This window comes from Canis lupus, chromosome 6, assembly GCF_048164855.1.
Source record: "Canis lupus baileyi chromosome 6, mCanLup2.hap1, whole genome shotgun sequence".
Lineage (NCBI taxonomy): Eukaryota > Metazoa > Chordata > Mammalia > Carnivora > Canidae > Canis > Canis lupus.
This window is the reverse complement of record NC_132843.1, coordinates 17,839,235-17,860,300: the sequence shown is the minus strand read 5'-3', so window position 1 is coordinate 17,860,300 and position 21,066 is coordinate 17,839,235. Positions and strand designations below refer to the sequence as shown.

Sequence of the window (21,066 nt, the reverse complement as noted above, 5' to 3'; positions counted from 1 at the left end):
AAGCAGTTCTGATTCGTTCTTCTCTTGGATACAGGGGTGAATTTTGCACTCTTTGGAGGGAAAAGCAATTGGGATGTTAGCTAACATTTATGTCACTTGGTACCAGACACTGTTCTAGTGCTTTCTATTGATTATCTCATTTAATGTTTACAGTGGGTCTATAAGGTAGGTCCTATTACCATCCCCACTTTACAGAGGAGGAAATTGAGATACAGAAACGTCAAAAACTCTATCCCAAGGTCACACAGGTGAGAGATGACTGAGCCAGGGTCCAACCACAGGCAGGAGACAGGGCACCTAGGCACCCAGTCATTCCTCTGGGATCCCGAGTATAGAACTCAGTAGTAAAGGAGTCATCAGACCATGGCAAACACGGCCCCCTGTACCCTCTTTGAGGCTGTCCCAGCAGAGCCCCCAGGACATTGGCCTCCCACTGGGCAGGTGCATTTCCCCCCCCCCCCCCCCCGGCTCTGCAGGGCGGAGAAGAGCCCTCATAGCTTAGATTTTTTGCCTGTAGAAATTTCTCTCCAGTAGATCTCAGGGGAGCAGGGGCTTGCACTGGTGGACTTGGATGGCCCTGGGCAAAATGTAAAGACGGAAAAATACCTTGGCTTGCCTGCTTCTCCCATCTTTATTCTGTGTCCTTTGTCCCCTCAAATTCTGATCCCTTCCCCCACTGCCCTCTCCCTCCCCTCTCCACCTCCTCCCACACAGATAGGCACAGCCCTCTTTTCTGCTGAAATTACCCAAATAATCAGAAATGTGTTGTCTGGACAAATTTAAAGAGATCATGACCTCATCAACCTACCACCAGTAAGTGACCTGAGTGGCAAGAGACTCCCCTCTGTAGCACTCCTCTATCCCTGCAGGCTCCTCCCCTCAGTGCTTGGTTAGGGGTGGGTGGGAAGGGAAGGAGGACAGAGCTTTACAGTATAAACCTGATGTTGAGGCATCTGGGTGGCTCAGTAGTTGAGCGTCTGCCTTCAGCTCAGGTCATGATCCCGGGGTTCTGGGATTGAGTTCCGCATTGGGGTCCCTGCAGGGAGTTTGCTTCTCCCTCTGCCTATGTCTCTGCCTCTGTCTTTCTCTCTCTCATGAATAAATAAATACAATCTTAAAAAAAAAAAAAAACACCCAGTGCTGATGGGAGAGAGGATCCTTCATGATGCTCCTAAGACAACATCACCACACTGCCTCTCTCCCTGTCCTAGCCATACCATAGGACCAGGCCACTGTCCTAGCACCAGGACACATTGGACACTATGGACATTTGGTGTGACTGGAGAAGAGGCGTTGTTGCCACCACCCTTCCTTCGCCTCCCATTCTGTTCTTCCACACTCTATGCCCTCTCATCCAGTGGAATATCATAAAGCAATTTTCCAAAGAAGTTTTAGCCCTTGAACCCCAGTGTTAAACCATTCACATCCCTTTCTCGCCCATAGAATATCCTATCACTGTGAGCTCTTCCAGAATCCTAGAGCTTCTTATTATTTGCAGTTGTCCCTATAGAGATCGAACCACAATATTGTAGATCAATCAATCACATTATAGCGTGTCAATGAAAAGAAAGAAAACTCCACCGAGGGATGGGTGTCTGAATGTTCCACTTTAGAAATGGATGTGAAGCCATATGCAGTCCCTTAACACGCCAAAGTCTGAGATATAAATGATCAATTTTTTATACAAGTAGGTGTACTTTAAAGCGCATTATTTATAAGTGATTGCTGTCATGTTCTTTAATACAAAATCTAAAAATTAGTAATAACAGTCTTTTGAAACAGTATTTAAAAACAACTACCCAAAGGACACAAAGATCTTTTTGTTGTTGTCATTGTTCTGGTTAAGGCAACACCACCAGTTCTGCCAGAGTTTATCTAACCCTCTCATATCCCTCTGTTCCTTTCTCCCACTTTTGTTCCCGGGCTGGGAAAACATGAGAACAACCTCTGTTTTACAGTTTCTAGAGCTTGCAGCCTTCGAGGCAAATCTAGAAAACATTGTTTCTCTGGGAATTAAAGGAGAAGGAAAAGATGATTTTGAAAAGGAAAAGATGGGGAGGAGGAAGACGCTGCCTCCGATCTCATATAGAGAATATCAAACACAAAAGGCACTTGAGTTCACATTTTGATTCCATTTCAGTCAGAAACGTGAGGGAGAGGGACGGCAGACTCACTTGACCACATGGGCAGGACAGACCAAATTCATTCTTATTCAGCTAATGGAGAATTTCAAATAAGGTAAATATTGCCTGTCTGATCTTTATATGGGGCATTAAAACCCACAAATCTCTTGTGTGTGTGTGTGTGTGTGTGTGTGTGTTTTTCCCAAAGACTCAAAGAACAGTTTATCATCTAAGACTTGCTTTATTTTCAAAATAATGTCTGCCTAGGTGAACACATTTTCTCTCCAAGAGCTCAAGTTTGTTTTTAAGGCAACGTTAATGACTGATGGTGAGTCATCCAGTTTTGTGGCTTGGTACAGTAGTTTATATTTATATAATAGCTTAAAATTCAACTTTGAGCAATGTCCACAGCAGGGAAGAACAATTAGTAAATTCATTAATTGTGCTTTTGTGTACACTTTTATTCTCAAGGCTAATTGTTTGTTTAAATTATTTTGCCTGCATCAAAAGTGTTACCACATGAAAATATTTCAGCATAGGTTTCTGGTGTGAAATATAAGGCTTAGGAAGTTCAGACATGCTTCTGAAATGTAATCAGCTTGCATTTGCTAATGACTGGTACTCAACGTGGAGCCTTTTATTTAAGCATATAAGCAATTAGTTTGGGGAATGTAAGTGTACAAAGAATCATGATTCATGCCGCTGCTTATCCTTCTTCTCTGCTGTGGACAATGGGCATCTTCCATGTTTGACTTTTAAATATAATCAAACTCTGATGTACTGTAAGTTGGAATCATGCGGTCTTATGCAAAGCAATGCCATAAAAGGACTCCATCAGTTGCCAAGCCGATGTGCCAGTGTACATAATAAAAGTGAGGCTTCACTCTTTTTTCATGGAGAGGGACAAAAATCTCCTTCTCCTCTCTTTTCTGAATTCTCTGTGTGTCTGGGCTGTAGCTGTAAGATGAACCAGCTGCCGCTGGAGCGGATGCTTTCCAGTTCCCAGTTCCAGGTGTGGGGCCGGAAAAGAGATTGATGACTTAGTGTAGGCACAGCCAGTTTCCTCCACCAGGTACAGGGGAGCGACAGCAGAACAGAAACAGCCAGCCCTCCCTTCTCCAGCATCTTCCCAGCCTGGCTCGGTCCTCAGGGAGACACACCATCCAGAATGCACAGAAGGAGAAGCACGATAAGGACTCAGGACCTGCTGCGTCTTGGTGCTGGGCTAGGCATCTGACCAACAGATTTAATCACTGCAACCTCCATAAGAGGTGGGCATCGTGAGTCCCATTTTTCAGAAGAGGAAATGGAGGCCAGAATGTAGATTGGAACCCACAACTATACGGCTGCAAATCCAATGGCCTTTCCATGAGACCATGTTGCTTTCCTGGCATTTAGCACAGTACCTTGCCATAGTGGGTACTTCATTCATTCATTCATTCAATAAATATTAATCCTGCCTGAAGATATAGCTGTAAACAAGTTAGATAAGAATTCTTGCCTTCAAAGATTTTATTGATGGGCAGATGAATGTATCCCATTCTAATAATGAATGTGTGTTGAATGAGATTTTGGCCAAATGCAGGCCAGGCCTGTAGCAACCCTCATTTGTGTCCCTATGGGGCCAAATGTTTTCATTCCAAGTGAAAGCGAACAAAACCCTCCCATAAACCTGAGGACCCTGTTATCAAGCCTCCAAAGAGAAGCAGGAAGACTATGAACCCCTCCTAAGTGTCCCAGTTATATGGGAAGCCTGTTAACAAAAGATGGTGGCGGCAGGGTGTAGAATTCATCCCTTTCTTTGCAACCTGGCAGGACTCTAGGAGGGAGATCTAGCACTTGGGCAGAGTGGGCTCTAGAATGTGCTTCTATAGTTACTGTGGGAAGACAGAGCTTCTCATAGCCAAGGAGACTGAGGAAGGGACGCAGCCCACCCCAAACATCAGAGAGAACAGAGGTGGGTTTCAGGCTGAAAGCGTAGAGAAGAAAGACATGTCTATAACTCCACAGGGGCTACTTTAGTTGTTAAATGTTTGTGTTCTGAGTCTGGTCACACTGCAAAACCAGCTCCACTAATCATCAGAATTCCAGATGGGAAGGACCTCTGAGGTCACTTAGCTGAGCCTGGCCTGCTGAGAATCCCTCTCCACATAGCACTTTCAAGGCCCTTTCTCTACCTGGTGTACACATCCCAGAGGACTGTGCTTTGCTCTGTCCCTCAAGAACCAATTCCAGAATCCACCCACAGTACCCTTTAGACCAAATATACAGCCTGGGTGGGGGTCTATTTTTAATTTCCCAAAGTACTGACCAGAAGCCTGGTGCCATGAAAAATTGCTAAGGACCCTCTCTTCCTCTGATGGTACCATCCCACCGTGAGGTCTCTGGTTGGCCAGACACCTGGGGAGGCAACTCCTTCTAAACAAAGCTGCTGTCTACACAGCCTCACAGAAGGCTTATTTCTAAATCCAGTCTGCCTGATTAACACCCTTCCTGGATTTAGAGTCATTATTTACGTGCACAAAGACATAGCCACAAGATGTTCATCACAATGTTGTTTATAGTTGAGAAGATTTCAAAAATAATCTCCACACTCAGTGATAGAAGACTGCTCAAATAAATCATGGATAAGTCATATAGTGTAAAGCATATTATGAAGCCATTAAAAATAATACACCAGATGAGTACTCAGGCTATGTTTCATCACACTAGTAGGTGAAAAAGATAGGCTACAGAGAGTATATGGAGCACACTATTATTCTCTGTCTAGTTTTCAAAAACTCATGCATGAAGAACAGAATAGTAACAAAACTAGTTCTTAGTAAAGAACTGACCTGACTAGTACTATTTTCTTCCCCGCTACTTTTCAACTTTTCCTACAAAGGATATGTGTTACTCTTGTAATTAGATACATAAATCTTACTTGAAAACATTAAATTATGCTTCCTTTTGGTTTGCTGCATTTCTCACATTCATCATTACCAGAATCCCTGTAACAGAGGAAGAAAGGAAAAGACAACTTGTCCTCTTTTCCCCTCACTGGCTGCTGGGTTGCCTGGGTGCCCCTGGTGCAGAATCAATGGCAATGGCCAGCTATGACTCAATCCCACTGCCACTCAAGCAGCTCATTTACTGAACGGACGTCCAGAGACTTGAAAGGGCAGATGCCCTTCCCACTGCAGAGAGCGTTAAGGCTAAGGAATTTCATGCTCATCTGAGTAAACAAGAACACTCCCCCAAGTTTTTCTGCTGTAGCATCACACATTCATCTAGAAAGGATTGAAAGTCTGTTGGTAGCTTCCACAACATACCTTTCCTGTAAAGGAAAGACTGAGATCTAGAGGGGCCAGATGTCTTATCCTTGAAGGTGCAAATGAGGTTGGCCAAGCCAAGATAGGACCCTAAGAGTGAGTCTAACTCCCTCCATCTCCGATGTCCTGTCCCTCCCTTTTGTGCCCGTCAAACTCCTACTCATACCTCATGGGCCACCTAAGCATCACCTTCCTAATAAATTCTCCCAGACTCCTTAACCTTGCCTCTCTCATCACTGTCACTTAGATATAATCCAATGGTTGCATTTTTGATATCACATTGCCATTATTTGACCTTGAGTCTGGCTCTTATCCTGGACTTGAGGGCAGGATTTGTCTCTTTACATTCCTAGTGGCTAGAATATCACAACCATTTAATAATAAACTCAAAGGCTTAAAGGCACTACAAAGCTGCAATCTGTCACTGTTTCTAAGAGTTAGGAGGTGGGAGAAGAAGCTGACCATGAAAAAGTGTGCCCCAGTGTCCTGGAGATGTAGGCACTGTGTGTCAGGGTCTGTATGAGACAATCTGGAGATAGAAACCTGTTTCCTGCCACTATAGGAAGATGGATGGCATAGAAAGTGGAAGTTTCCATTTGGAGGATTATGTGGTGAACAAGGCATTAGGAGTATGATGGGGTGGATGGGTAGTCGCATGACATTCAAGAAAGACCATAGCTTTGAAGAGAGATGCACCAGAATTTGAGCCCTAAGTCTACACCTTATTATGACTTTGGGAACATTACAAAACTTCTTTGAGTCTCAGTTTTCTCATCTAATACTGATAATTACTTTGCAGGGTTATTGACAGCATTAGAGATCATGATTGCAAAATCCTTGGCACAGAGTCAATAATTACTAACTAATGGCCTTCACTATTACACATTCCTGATTCCACAGACAGTAAATCAGAGCCCACATACAGTATTCATGGAGTTGTTCCTCTAGATGGAAGCTGAAACAAGAGGGAATCAGAGAGCCTCAACTGGCCCCCAAGAGGAGAGGAGCCCAGGAAAGGACCCCAGGCCCCTTGAGGTCAGGAGAATGAGCTATACACAGTATATCATTCTCCCCCATTCTTCCAGAAATAGAGAAAAGGATGGGAGTCCTCCTAGTGACATTGGCGTGCTTGCAATCACTCAGGAGACTGTGGCAGAGAGCAAATGATTATATTTAAGGAAGTGACAGCAGCAGGGTGACCAGAGCCCAGGGAGTGATGGTTGGGCAGGGGCCATGGCACTTCTCACAGCATGCAGCAGAGTCCCAAGGGCCATGGCTGTTGGACTGGGCTTTCAGCAAGACACTGGTGGGGAGTTGATGACAGACTGCTTACATAAAGAATGACACACATCAGGTGACCCCCACCTGCTCAGGGCTGGGAGTGCCACATCAGCAAGGGTGTCAACAGTTTATTTGGGATCCACTCATCCCATGGCAGACCAGCTCCATCTAGCCACTGGTTGAGAGCAGGTGATGGAAGATGCTTGAGGAAGAGCAGGATGAGGATCTTCTTCAGACAGGCATTAGAGCAGGCATATCTCTTTCCTTTTCCTTCTGGGCCAGTCCTTTGAGTGGGACCTCCCGCCTCCAGTCCCAGCCTGCACATATTTTCTGTAGGAAACCATCCCTGAGCCCCTGTGACTGGCATGACTGTCCTTCTTAAGCCCCCCCCCCCTTTTTTTAATTTTATTTTTTTAAAGATTTCATTTATTTATTCATGTGGGACTTGATCCTAGGACCCCAGGATCACAACCTGAGCTGAAGGCAGATGCTCAACCACTGAGCCACCCAAGTGCCCCAAGCCCCTTTTGATTACCACTGTATCTAACACGTGTTTTGTATTGGTCTGTTTATTTGCCTATTTTTCCTAGATTGTAAGCACATATAGACAGTGCCTGATACATAATCGGTGCCCAATAAATATCCAATGAATGAGTGGATGGGTGGCGAAAGGACTTTTTAAGTTGAAAACCACCATTATTATTATCAATATATGTTATTATTCAGGACATTAAAGCACAGGGAGCAAGCACATAGTTTTTCTTTTTATTTCTCTACATCGATATACATATGCACATGGACCCACCCAATCATAGGACCAAGAATTTAAGAATACCTTAACTAAACTAAACTAAAAAAATATTTATTGGGCACCTACTAATTGCCAAGGACTTTTTAAAGTGCATCAGATACATCAGTGAACAAAACATATACTCTGATAAAACATGTCATTCGAAAAATTTCTTTGAAAACCTGCCGCACAGCCAGGGCAATTATCTCATACTTTAAGTCTGTATTTAGACTTAGACTCCTTCAAATTTGTTCTAATTCAGACATTTCCAGAAGTAGAGTTCTCATGGAATCTTGAAAAGCACATCTTGTGAGAGATGATTTGTCCTTCTCTATAGCAAAGTCAGTGACTTTCCATGAATGACATTGATTGTCATGGTCCCCAGGAGGCACCTCTTTGCAAAAACCACTGGACATACACCTTTGACTTTCAATGTTCTCCTCCAATGTGAGCATAAACAAATGGATTCTCTTTTTCACCTGCGTGTTTAACTTGTACCACATGAGGATTGAGCTCATCTGTCTTTTTTTTTTTCCTAACAAGGGAAATACAGTTTCTGTGAACATCATCTTGAGTTTATCATTTAGTTTTTTTAAAGAAACAGATTGGATCTTATGTTTTCCCATCCCTGGCTAAGATGGGGACACTCTCCATCCATTGGTTACTTTTCCATACAATGAGTCCATCCACTGAGATCACTAAATTGCTCTCAGTAAGTCTGTTAGCTTTGATGCAAATGAAAATTCCATCCCACTCCTGCTGAATGAAGTTGTACCTCAATCGCTCATGGTTAACTGTATGAAACGAGCCAAAATGAAGGCATGGTTAAAGATCATAGATGTTCTGTGACCATTTTTATCACTATCAGGGCAAATGATTTCAGCACTTGTTCTGCCCTTGGCATGTGAGTAGCAGCATCCTCCCCTGTAGAGTCAAGTCATCATGAATTTGGTGCTAATAGATGTCCAGACCTGGGTCAAGTGCATGAACCACAGAAGAATCAAAACAAGATGACACAGCACCTGCTCTTAAAAAAAGGAATCACACTTTTTTTTTTTTTGAGAAAACCAAAATTAAATAGTTGAGCAACTAGGAGATGCTAAAAGACATATGGAGCTAACTGTAAGTATTTGGAAAGAGAGGAAGAAGAGATCCCTGGGCTGAGGCAACTCCCAACAGACTTCACAGAGTAGATTGGACTGAAGGACGGAACTTGAAGATGGAAAGATTTGGACTACAGTGAACTTTGAAAGGAGGATGAGCAAGGACATGATCAGAAGAGTTGCTGGTGGGAAGAGTGAGAACATTGTTCAGGCTGCCACGGATGGCTCTTGTGCAAAATGAATTGGAAATACATTTAGAAAAGAGAATTTAAGTCAAACTGTGGATGTTAGCAAACACTGGGCTGAGGAGTTTAGGTTTCATCTGCTATGCAATAAAAAGCCATTGTTGAGTCATGGATGGAGGAGTGGCTACAGAAATATTCATTAGGCAGCAACCTTCACAATGAACTAGAAAAGAGAATGGAGCTTCTAAAAAAAAAATCAGAGGGAAGCACTATTGATTAAGTTCGGTTAGAGTCACAGCATTGTGATTTGAAAGAGGAATTGACACATTAAGAAATTATAAATTAGGGTTGGCTAAGGATATGTATGACAGGGTAAAATAAAACATAATTCCAGAAGGGCAAACAACAAGCTCCAAAAACACGAGACTTGCCACATTCATAGCATAACCTCAGTAAAATTTACCAAAGAAAAGAAAAAGAAAGCCTCACAAATCAATAGTAAAATAGAACAAATTAGAAAAATGAACAAAGAACATGAATAGGAACATTTCCACAGAAATCTGAAAGTCTACTGAACTTGTGAAGCCATATATACCCACACTAAGGTATGCAAAATAAAAAAACTAAGATATTATTTTTGCCTATTAATTTGGGTAAAAATATGATAATTGTTCAATTATACCTAGTGTCTTCAAGGAATACACTATTTATGGGAAAGTAAATGGTATACCTTCTCTGGAGAGCAATTGGCAATATAAAAACATTATAAGTATTTTTATTCATCATGAGCCTAGGTTTTTCTCTACTTCTCATGAGTCATGTCTCATGTATATACATCAAAACCTTACTCATAGGTGATATAATTGAAAATAATCTACATGTCCAAAAATAATATGTTAGATATGAAAAGTACGGAATATTGTATAAATATTAGAATCAGTGAAGAAAAATCTTTAATATATGGGAAAATGTGCATAACATATTCTTAAATTTAAAAAGTAGATCATAAGCAGGTTGCAAAATATGTTTCTACTTTTTAAAAATCTGTGGATATAGGGATCCCTGGGTGGCGCAGCGGTTTGGTGCCTGCCTTTGTCCCAGGGCGCGATCCTGGAGGCCCGGGATTGAATCCCACATCGGGCTCCCGGCGCATGGAGCCTGCTTCTCCCTCTGCCTATGTCTCAGCCTCTCTCTCTCTCTCTCTCTCTGTGTGTGGCTATCATAAATAGATAAAAATTTTAAAAAAAATCTGTGGATATAAACAATACGTGGATTTTGGATTCTAATTCAAACTAGGCTACTTGTAAAAATATATTTTTAAAACAATCAGAGAAAACCAAACATCATCTAATGAGATGAAATTGAGTATTTGTTGTTAATTTTGTCAGGTATGATAATGACAGTTCAGTTATGGTTTTAAAAAGCTTTTAGTAAAAAATAAAATAAAATAAAAAGCTTTTAGTGTTAGAGATACACACAGAAGTGTTATAGGATATTTGTTTTACAATACTCAAAAATAAAGACAATTAGATAAAACAAAAATAACGACATGTTAATAAGGATTAATCATATAGTTCTATTTTGAAAATTCCCATAATATAAATGTTAATTTAAAAAGGAAGGCAGCACCCAGCCACACTTCAAAAATAACATATGTATATGCATAGAAAAAGTTGGAAATAGTATATACCAAAATAGTTACAATTTGCTGGTCAGACAGGTGATTTTTGTTTTCTTGTTTTTTTTTTTTTTATAAATACACTTTTCAAATTTCTGAACATATAATACTTCTGTATTATATAACTTATATAATACTAACATATAATACCTCTATAACCAAAAAAAAAATATATATATATATATAACATTAGGCGTGCCTATGTGGCTCAGTTAGTTGAGACTCTGATTCTTGATTTTGGCTCAGGTCATGATCTTAGGGTCATGCAATCAAACCCTGCATCAGGCTCTGCCCTTAGTAGGAGAATGCTTGAGATTCCTTCTCTCCCTCTGCCTCTGCCCCTCCCCCTCCTCTCTCTCTCTTTCAAAATAAATAAATAGTATCTTTTAAAAAAAGAAGAACTCTAAATGCTCTTTTTAAAGCTTCCTACTTTTTTTTTTTTAATCTTTTTTTTTTTAATTTTTATTTATTTACTTATGATAGTCACAGAGAGAGAGAGAGAGAGGCAGAGACACAGGCAGAGGGAGAAGCAGGCTCCATGCACCGGGAGCCCGATGTGGGATTCGATCCCGGGTCTCCAGGATCACGCCCTGGGCCAAAGGCAGGCGCCAAACCGCTGCGCCACCCAGGGATCCCAGCTTCCTACTTTTGACTTTAAAGAAGTAAAGGAAATGGTGACACCAGTAGCTGAAATGGAGAAGATGAGAACCAGAGAGGGTTTGGGAAGGAAATACTCAAAACAGGGCTTAAAGAAGTGGTGGTGGTAGTAGATATCTGGATAGAGTCCTGAAACCAATGGAAAAAGGGAATTGAGATGATGAAGTGCTTAGGGAAGGCAGGAGCTCTGAGTTTGACCCTTAGAAGTACCTGGATATTATGTACAACAGCTTCACAGGTCTACCTTGGAAATAATGGTTTTGAAAACTGAAGTTGATTTTTCCTCTCATTCATTTATTCCACATGGTCCAGGCACTGTTCTAGATGCTAGGAGCACTGTGGGAAAACAGAGATGCTGGAATACATCTTAATGGACTTACAAACATCAGAGAGGAGGGGTTAGACCCCAAACTACACAAGCAGTCCATCATAATAACTATTATGAAGGAGAAGTACAAGGTACCAAAAGAGCCTATAATAGAAAGACTCAACCTAGTTCACTGACATTCTGGAAAACTTTCTTAAGGAAGTTCTGTTCCTGAAGGATAAACAGGAATTTAGCAAAGAATGGGGCAGAAGCATTCAGACCAAGGGATGAGCTCACTCAAAGGTCTTGATGCTGGGGAAAAAAAACAAAACAAAACATGATTACTTGAGGAACAAGAAGGAAGCCAGTGTGTCAGGAGCAGAAAGTGATGCATCAAAGGATACAAGATGAAACTGAAGAAGGGGGCCATGGAGAACATGCAGAGGTTTCTGGGCCATGATGAGGATCATTACTATGACAGTATTTTATTCTAGGTGAACAAGGAGGCTAGTAAAAGAGTTCAGATATGAGGGTCATCACTAAAGTACAGGCATCTGAAGAGAGGTCCTATTAAGAGTATTCAGAAGCCTGTTGAACAGTCAAGGTGGAAGAAGTCAATGCTTTGTCTTGAGGTAGTAGCCATGGAGGCAGAGAGAAGTGGACAGAATAAAAAATTAAACATTTCCTGAGTGAGGGATGCCTGCGTGGCTCAGCGGTTGAGCATCTGCCTTCGGCTCAGGTTATGATCCTGTGGTCCCAGGATCGAGTCCCACATTGGGCTTCCTGCATGGAGCCTGCTTCTCCCTCTGCATCTGCCTCTGTCTCTGTCTCTCTCTGTGTCTCTCATAAATAAATTTTTAAAATCTTTAAAAAAAATTTCCTGAGGGAGCAGATGAACTGGCAAAGAGGACTGAGTAATAACCAGAGAAGTAGGAGGAAGATCAGGAAACCAGCTTCAAGGAAGGCATGTTTTCTGGATAGAAAGAGTGGTCACGTAGGTTGGTTGCTACCAAACAGTATCCATTGGAATTAGCAAAATGCAAGTCATTGATGACTTTGCCAGGGCAGTTGGGTCAAGTGCTGAGGTGGAGGCAAGATTGGAGAGGTCAAGCATTGACATGGATGCTGCGCTGTTTATTGGAAAACAAGAAGACAAAGATAAATGGGGGAGATGTTTAAATTTGAACTTGTATATAGGAATAATCCTGGAAAGGAAATAGGTTGAAAACCAGAAGTGGTAGTCTAAGGTTTGTCAGAAGTAAGAGTATGGTATGCAGAGCACAGTGCGGGGACTGTCCTCAACCCGAGGCACACTTGCCTGGACTTCACAGGGGGTAAAGAAGAAAGATGGACAGATTCAGGGGGGTTTATAGACCTAGTGGCAAGAACTTGAGGGAATTCCTTTCTGATTCCTTATGGTTTCTCAGAAGGGAAGGGATAGTTATGTTTGATGTGTGTAGAGTTTGTGAAGTGTGTGTAAATGTGTTCCTGGATGCTCTAAGACCAGAGTAAGAAGTAGGATGGCTGGAAGAGAAGGGTTCCAAATAATCATGGCACGCAGAGGGGGAGCAAACCAACTAGAGAGCTAAAGACATAGGAAGAGGAGACTCTGAGTCAAAGTCAAGTTCAAATGAGTTCCAAATGTGGACAAATGACGAGGCAAAGGGACATCCACTTCTAAAGCCATGATAAAGTAACAACCAGAGCTGCAGGTGGGCCACTGATGTCACTCCTAGAAGCTGGCAATGAAGGCCAGTGCTCTTCAAAAGTATACCACATATGCCGAGTACTTGGAGTATGGACATGCAGGAACTCATCTAACCCTCATCCAACCCTAACAACAACCCCATGGGGTGGATACTGTTATTTCCCCGGAATAGCCGAGGAAACAAAGGGTTATACACATTGCCCAAGATCAGACAGCTTGCAAGAAGCAGAATTCAAACCCACTTTATATCATCCTTGAGGTTCCAGGGCTGCAAGATGTCAGGGGGACACCATATATTCACTTACTGTTTCTACTATTAATTAACTTCTTTTTAAAATTTTATTTACTTATTCATAAGAGACACAGAGAAAGAGAGAGAGAGAGAGAGAGAGGCAGAGACACAGGCAGAGGGAGAGGCAGGCTCCATGCAGGGAGCCTGACGTGGTACTCGATCCCAGGTCTCCAGGATCATGCGCTGGGCCAAAGGAGGCGCTAAACCACTAAGCCACCCAGGGATGCCCCTATTTATTAATTTCAAGTAAAACCAAGTTTCTTCCCAAACTCTCTAACCCTTTTCAGTTTTATTTTTCTCCATAGTACTACCAATCTTCATTACGCTCTCATCACTTACGTATTTACTATCTGACTTTCTCTAGATTTTCCACCTTAGCCATTCCTCTTTGGGTTCACTGCTCCTTGCTCAACATTTTTAATTCATGGTGCCTATGTCCCTCCTAACAATTGAAGATAAGCCATAAGCAGCCCCAATGTCAGGAACCTGAAAGTATGAAATTATCTCTCGTTACACATTTTGATGTCATGGTGGTATACTCCTTACCAAAAAATGTGGCAGCTCTTATGAAGTGCTTGTATTTAGATCCTAGCTCTAGTACTTACTGCTGGTATAACTGTCCACTCTTTGATCTCTGGACACAGCTTCTCCACCCATAAAATGGGCATAATGATCCCTACTCCTAAGACTGTTGGCAGGGTTAATGTAATGTTATATACCGTGTCCCTGGTGCACTGATGGTGCTTAATAAATAAATATTTTTCCTTACTCACTGTTTGGCCTGCTGTTACCAACTCCCCAAATAATGTGACCAGGGACTCTTCACTCATTTCTTTTTTACTGCCTTAGAACAAAGGGAACATAATCAAGAGTGGAAACATTATTTGATATCTGCTTCAAAAGCAGGCTGTGTTTGATGTGTGATGCTGATGTGTGATACTCGATCTATTAGATATTAGTATTAGACTGCTGGCTTTGCGCTGTTTATATTGGTAACATGACCCTGACCAGATTCCCAGCTGTGAGCATTAAAATGTGGGCTTTCAGTTGTTGGGCTTTTTTTTTTTTTTCTCCTTCTGCCAGAATGAGGTTGAATAAGCATCCAGTGTAACAGCCCTCAGCTGAGTGTGCTGAACTCTTAAAATTCCAAAATCGGGGTCTAGGGAAATCTTCATACCTCATGTTACCTCCCCACCTCCAGACTATCTCAAGGTGCTCCTTGGATTCTATTTTTCAGGCTGTATTCACCATTTTTACCCTGGACCTGCCCATCTGAAAGCTTGCAGACCCCACTTACTGAGTATGTGCTGAGCATTTGATACATCCCATGCTGTTCTCAACCTACTTAATTTCATTTTCTCCATAATCCTACAAAGTAAGTCCTTTAGTACCACAAGGATGGGTCTCCGTTATGTCTCTTGTCCTTTCTCCAACCAATTCTGGCCATCAACCATGTCTTTCCACTCCACAGAATAAAATCCAACCTCTGCAGCATGCCCTTCAAGGTTCTACAGGAACAGACCCCCGTAGGTGAGGGCACCAGGAAGCATCACCCAACCCCGATTTTTTTGAGAGTAAAAGCAAGTGCCATTTGCAATTATGCCGGGAAAAGAGATGAACACCCAGACCACCATGGGCTAGTGGGGATGCATGGCCACCCTTTGTGTGCCTCCTATGCTGCTCTCCTTGCTGACCTACCGCATTCCCCAGCTCTACCATGCTGTGTCATGCATGTGGAAGACTGACGAGACTCTACCTTTCCCAACCCAACCCAAAAAACTCATTCTTCAACACCTATTCAGAAACAGCTGCTTCTGTGAAGTTCATCCCAAGTTTTTCAAAGCCAGTTTACAGATTGGTTAGAGCCCAGGTATTGTCCCCTTGTTGAATCTATGAGTTCATATCCCAGTTCCGCCATCTGCATATCGCATGTACTTGGGCAACTCACTCAAGTTGTCTTGGCTCCCTTTTTTTTGTAATGTTGAGATAATAGAACCTTCTTCATGAGGTGGCTTTGAGGACCAAGTGAATTCATAAGTGCATGGGGCTTCGGGTGGAATGTGTGCTGCACAGTGATTTGGGGCACAGATGTGCACATGCTCATACATGTGTGCACACCTGAACCTCTCCTGTAAGGCATGTGACTTTCTCCTTTGAGGACAAAAAGAAATTGTCAAATGGAATGTTAAATGCTAAAGAGTTCATAGATCATTTTGTCTATAATAATCCCCCGTTTTTATTATGGTGATTTTGACATCATCTTAATCAATACAGCATGTTAAAATTTCTAAGATCCCTCTAGGATCCAAGTAATTCTATAAGCTATCCCACATAGGCTTCTTGCTGGCAGGAGTGTGGGATGGTCTCAAAATGCCTTTTATAAATAAGCAGAATAGGCTTCTATCCGTGTGATGCTATTTCAGAGTTCAGTAACATTTATTTTACCTAAGACCTGCATTATTAAAGTGCTAATACTCCTGAGATAAGTAACTGATCTTTTCTATCTTCAGTTATTTTTACCTTAGTGTGAATGCATTTCAAATCCTTTTTGAGTGAAGGCATGAGAGAAGATACTCAATATTCCTAAGGGTTGGAAGCAGGAACCTCGAAGGGTAAGAAAGAGTATGGAAAAGCAGGATTTCAGATGACAAAGATGAATTCTGTCCACATCACACTTTCACTCAGAGCAAAACACCCTTGAAGGAGTCATAATGCTAAACACCTAGGCTAGGCTGAGTCTTCGCTAGAAGTGGCAAGATAACCACTCCAGCCCCCTGCCCATGCCCCTGAAACACACACATACAGACACACGCAGACACCTGTGTGCACACACACATGGACACACACACAGACACACACGACTCATTTCAAGTCTGCCTCCCTCAAGTCCAGGTTAATGGGGACTTTTGCTATTATTGTTGTTATTCTCTGGCTGTCATTTTGAAGCTTTTCCCCCCACAGATTTTAATTGAATGTTCCAGAGGGGAGATATTTCCAGCATTTAGTTTTGAACTTTTGCCTCACATTGTGACCAATTAAAATATGACTAACAACAGAACACATTTTCTTTTTCTTCCAGCATCACCCCCAACAGAGACCATGGAGCTTGAACGCCATATTATTATTTTCCATGCTGTTTGACTTAAAGCAGAGAAAACTTTTTTTGTAAAGTTCTTTGAAAACTTTTCGACAATCTCATTTGGTCTTTTCTTTCTCCCATTCCATGATATATTGGGCAGAATTCTCTATGGTCTGCTTTCTCTCCAATTTTCATGTCAAACCTTCTGTAATATAGGGCAGTGGCCCCCACTGCATTACTGAAAGCCAAGCCATTATGGATGGCTTTAAAGATCATAGTTATACACAGATAAGGATGCAAATCCACCAGAGCCCAGCCTGGAGGGCAGCCCTCTACTTCTATCCCCGTGTGGCCACCTATCCCTTCCCCCATATCTTTGGCACATCCCTCAGGTTCCCAGTCACCTCTCAGTGAAGAGTCTACTGTGCAAAGAAAAGAGAGCACATCGTTGATGAAGAGCCAGGGTTTCCCTCTCCATATCTGAAGCATATCCATAATAGCACCCTTATGTCCCCCTGATCCACTTCCAGGAATTCCTCTTCTTTCTTTGCGGTTGATTCTTTTCCTTTCTACCTACCTTTGGCACTTGGCTAGAAATGACTTCCCCTTCTACCTGGTGCATTTTTTATTCTCCCTTTTCACCATCTCTCAAACTGAAAAGATAGGCACGAACTCTTCCTTGTTCTCACAAACCACCCTGCAGACTCTGCCTCCTGCCCCATGACTTTGTCTTTCCCTTCCACCACCAGACTGCTGGACAGAAGAGTCCATGTTCTTGACTACGACCGCCTCAGCTTCAGTTACACGCTGACACACTGCAATGTAGATCCCACCATATTATATTATATTGACAGTGTGATAAAGATCCACGGGCTCAAACAAAGGTCAGGAAAGGACTTGGTGATTAGTAAATTGCCCTTGGATTCAGGCAAGGACTTTGGTAATAGGGATAATGTGACAAGTGGAAACAACAAGTGGAGCTTAAAACTCAACTGCTCCCCCTCTTTTCTGCCTAGAACCACAGAGGGTATGGAAAGGAAGAAAAAGAAGGTTCCTGCTGTGCCAGAAACACTTAAGAAAAAGCAAAAGAATTTCACAGAGTTAAAGAAAGACCAAACGTCTAAGAAAGATGTTTGCCCAAAGAAGGCAAGGAGGAAGCTTACCTGTGAAAAGTTAAAGCGTTACTGCAAAGAATATAGGCAAATGTACAGGACAAAGATTCGTGTGGCGAGGGTGGCAAGAAAAGCTGGTAACTTCTATGTACCTGCAGAACCCACACTGGCATTTGTCATCAAGGTCAGAGTATCAGTGGTGTGAGGCCAAAGGTTCAAAAGGTGCTGTAGCTTCTTCACCCTCGACAAATCTTCAGTGGCACCTTTGTTCAGCTCAACAAGACTTCAGTTAACATGCTAAGGATTGTGGAGCCATATATAGCATGGGGGGGGGGGCAAACCTGAAGTCAGTGAATGAATTGATCTACAAGCGTGGTTATGGCAAGATCAACAAGAAGTGAATTGCCTGACAGGCAACACATTGATTACTTGATCTCTTGGTAAATATGGCATCATCTGCTCGAAGGATCGGATTCATGAGATCTCTACTATTGGAAAACGTTTCAAAGAAGCAAACAACCTCTTATGGCTCTTCAAATTATCTTCTCCATGAAGGAGAATGAAGAAAAAGACTACCCATTTTGCAGAAGGTGGAGATGCTGGCAACAGGGAAGACCAGATCAATAAGATTATTAGAAGGGTGACCTAAGATATTTACCATGATTATTATTTGTAATTTCATCATTTAATAAATGACTACTTTCAAATTGAAAATAACAACAACAGCTCAACTGCCCTTTTTTGGTTTTCTGAGCCAAAACTAGTCTGGGACTGCCTGGACCCAGAAATGGCAATAACCTTACTAGAGGGTGAGGGTGTCCGTGTCCACACTAGTCTTTGACATTGACCCTGTGGGAGATGATGAGAGCAGGAGATGGAGATCTGGCCTTGCTACAGGGAGCATGGATCCAGCTGGGAGACAATCAGGCAAAAGAGAAGCAACAGGACATCCTACTGCTTGCTTCTCTGGGCCTCCGAGGCTTACATGATTGTTTCCATGTGCAAAGAAGAAATGGAGGTCTCTACCTTTCTAGAGCTTCCTGCCTATTCTTCCCTGTCATATCCCTTTCTGAGTGTTCTCCAGTCCAACTCCTCTTTTTAGTCAAGAAAGCAAGAACTGTGTTCCTCTGTACATCACCTGCATCATTTACCACGGGTAACTGTCTGCTCTCCTCTGCTGGATAAAGTCCTGACAAACCAGGAAGTCAATCCCTTCCCTAGGTCTGAAAAGACGCATCTCCTTTGTAATCAAGAAGGTAGAAAGATAAGACAATGGCTCTTGCTCTCTCCCAAGCAACTTATGTCCTTTCTCCCTTGCCCCATGTGCACATTCTCTAGGAAGCAATCTCAGAGGGCTAAAGCCACCAATTGAGGTCATGGCCTCTGTGCCAAGTGCCAACCAGTGGCTGGCCCATTCTGATGAATCCTGGTGGGCAAGCTGAGGTCATCCATTTATCTCACGTGAATCGTGAAACAGCCCACAGATGGCCAGCCATTAGATGTGCAGTCACTACTGCTCAGCCTAGATTTGAACCTGTGACCTCTAAGTAAAAGGTCTGTAATAACAATGCAATAACAATGCTTGGAGGATCTAGGCGCTCTCCAAGTCCTTACTTTTTAAATTAGCACTTTGTATTTAGTCACCGAGGAAGGAGAAGAAACCAAAGAAGGAATGGATTGAACACCTGCTGTCCTTAAGGGAAGGAGGAGAACTGGAGGCGGAGAAACTTGTTCTTACACGCCTCAGTGGGTGAAACTGTTGCTTTTTAAAGCAGGGTGCCATTTGAAAAGTGACTGCCTCTTACCATCGCTCTGCAGTGCTATTTGAAACACCTGCCTTGGCTGTCGCTCTGCTTCGGTGCTTGTCTTCATTTGCTTGCTTAACAACTGGAAGTGTTTATACCCTCGTCACAAAATCACTTTCTTGAACAGAGTAGAGATGGTGAAAGTTAATTCTCTTCTCCCCAAAACTCTCAGCAGTTTCAGTCCGCTGCTTCATTAATTCACTCAGCTCTGAGGCAAAGAAGCAATACTATTGTGCCCATTTTACAGATCGGTATAGTGGGAAGTTCAAAGGCTTCGTGCAAACTTTGTTTCCCACATGTCAAGAAATAGTCTTAGCAGTTGACAAGCCACAGAATGAAAGGGATTCATTCAAGGTGTCAATTTGTTCATCTGCAACTGAGGATAACGGAAAGTTTGTGGTATAAATGAAATAATAATACATATGAAGTTTAGGGCACAGCACTCAGCTACACCGGGCTGCTGCACTGCACAACTCAACCAATATTGTGCCGCCAGTCATCTAAAACACGGTGTGAATCATGCCCCCTAGAGTTGTACAATCAACAGCCATGCCAGCCACAGTGTGACACACAATACTTTCTCTGTAAGTATTAGCCGTCATTGTTAGTTTGGAAGATTTTCTTCTGGCAACAGCAGAGTAGGTGGCTCAGAACAGCCCTCTCTCTGACCATACACAACACATGAAAAGAAACATTAGTTTAAGGACATTGGGAAGCTACCAAGGCAGTGAGAAATCATGCTGCCGACATCCCAGAGAGGAAGGAAGCCCATTTAAAGCTGCCTTTCTCCCGAAACGGTGGTTCTCAAAGTGTGGGCACTGAGGAAGCAGTAGGTCTTGTAGTTCTCTTGTTAGAACTACAAATAATTGGGAAAGACTCAGAAATCTCCTGTAACAAACCCTCTCATTGATTCTGTTGTACCTCAAGTTCTGAGTCCGGCTGAGAGACCAAGAAGCAGGACAGGAATTTTGGGAGTCTCAACGGCCTGGGGAGTTAAAACATCATTCTTAAGATAAAGACCAAACTCGGGGCGCCTGGGTGGCTCAGAAGTTGAGCATCTGCCTTTGGCTTGGGAAGTGATCCTGGGATGCTGGGATCAAGTCCTGCATCAGGCTCGCTGCAGGGAGCCTGCTTCTCCCTCTGCCTATGTCTTCCTTCTCCTCCATCTGTTCTGGACTCTTTTAATTGCCTTGTACTTGCTATGCTCCTCCCTGTCACAGGGCCTTTGCATGTACCTAAAATATCCTTTCTGTCTCCCTTCAACTAGTTAATACCAATTTGTTCCTCTGTTTAAGAATTGCTTCCTCAAAAAAGCCTTTGTTGATCTCCCCGATTAAATCAAATCCCCTTATTATCAGTTTTCATGGAAGGTGACCTTCTGATCCTCTCTTTAGTAGCACTCAGAATAATTTAATTTTATATTTGATTTTTTTTATTAAAGAGTCATGTCTATTTTTGCTGACCACTGTATATTCAGCAAATGAATATAGCATATATTATATTCATTAGTCACTGATTAAATTAATAAATAACTAATCAGAAATAGTATTGTTATTATGATTTCAAAAATGAGAAGATTGAGTTTTCTGAGACTCAAATAAGAAGCATCCCAGAAGAATTCCAGACCCCCGTGGC

The 21,066-nt window shown here is 42.4% G+C and overlaps 1 long non-coding RNA gene and 1 pseudogene across 1 annotated transcript; both read left to right on the top strand.

Annotated features, from left to right (window-relative positions):
* Positions 1-2,153: 2,153 nt before the first annotated feature.
* LOC140634662 (large ribosomal subunit protein uL30-like) lies at positions 2,154-20,822 on the top strand (annotated as a pseudogene).
* On the top strand, positions 9,018-16,518 carry LOC140634663 (uncharacterized). Its single transcript, XR_012032064.1, has 4 exons — positions 9,018-9,398; positions 14,673-14,810; positions 14,907-15,305; positions 15,946-16,518. It is a non-coding gene; the product is annotated as an uncharacterized lncRNA (long non-coding RNA).
* Positions 20,823-21,066: the final 244 nt, after the last annotated feature.